Source organism: Alligator sinensis, unplaced genomic scaffold (assembly GCF_000455745.1).
Source record: "Alligator sinensis unplaced genomic scaffold, ASM45574v1 scaffold1463_1, whole genome shotgun sequence".
Classification (NCBI taxonomy): domain Eukaryota; kingdom Metazoa; phylum Chordata; order Crocodylia; family Alligatoridae; genus Alligator; species Alligator sinensis.
The window spans coordinates 205,040-206,081 of record NW_005842628.1 but is presented as its reverse complement, the minus strand read 5'-3'; positions in this window follow the sequence as shown (position 1 = coordinate 206,081).

Sequence of the window (1,042 nt, the reverse complement as noted above, 5' to 3'; positions counted from 1 at the left end):
GAAACGAAAGGGACAGCCCCCTAGCTCTATTCTGGCACCCCCTTTCCCTAGGAAGTGACTAGGGCTCATGCCCTGTTTGCCCACCCATTGTTACACTACTGGCAGCAACCCTACTGACAGCAGCCCAGTCCATTCTTCTATCACCCTTGTCAGCCTAGCATTGCCTTGTAGAGTGTTTGAGAACTTGAGTATTTTCAGTAATGGCAGAAAAAGTGCAGGTGTGGAAATCTGCTACCTGTTCTGCTTCTGCAAAATGCTTATCCCTTCCTGAAATTTCAAGTTCTCTCCTCAGGTTTCATGGTTTAAATTTCAAGTTCTCTCCTCATGTTTCATGGTTTCATAGCAGCTAGGGTCAGGAGGGACCTGAACAGATCATCTAGCCTGACCCCCTGCCACAGGCAGGAATGAATGCTGGGTTCACAAGACCCCAGACAGGTGTTCATCCAACCTCCTCTTGAATTTGCCTAAGGTAGGGGCAAGGACCACTTCCCTGGGAAGTTGGTTCCAGATTTTGGTCACCCTAACTGTAAAATATTGCCTTCTGATCTCTAACCTAAGCCTACTCTCCATCAGCTTATGACCATTGATCCTTGTCACCCCAGATGGTGCTGAGGAGAAAAGAGCTCTGCCTATTTGCTGTTGATCCCCCCTGATGAGTTTGTAGGCAGCCACCAGGTCCCCCTCAGCCTCCTCTTGCTGAGGCTGAACAGGTTCAGGTCCTTCAGTCTCTCCTCATAGGGCCTGTCCTGCTGCCCTCTCACCAAGTGGGTGGCCCTCCTCTGAACCCTCTCCAGGCTGGCCACATCCCTTTTGAAGTGTGGTGCCCAGTACTGGAAGTACTGGACGCAGTACTCCAACTGCGGCCTGACCAAAGTCACATAGAGGGGGAGTATCACCTCTCTGGACTGGCTTGAGATGCACCTTTGGATGCATGACAAGGTATGGCTGGCCTTGCTGGCTGCGGTCTGGCATTGGCGGCTCAATAATGACTCCAAGATCCCTTTCTGCCTCTGTGCTTTCAAGAAGGGAACTCCCCAGCCTG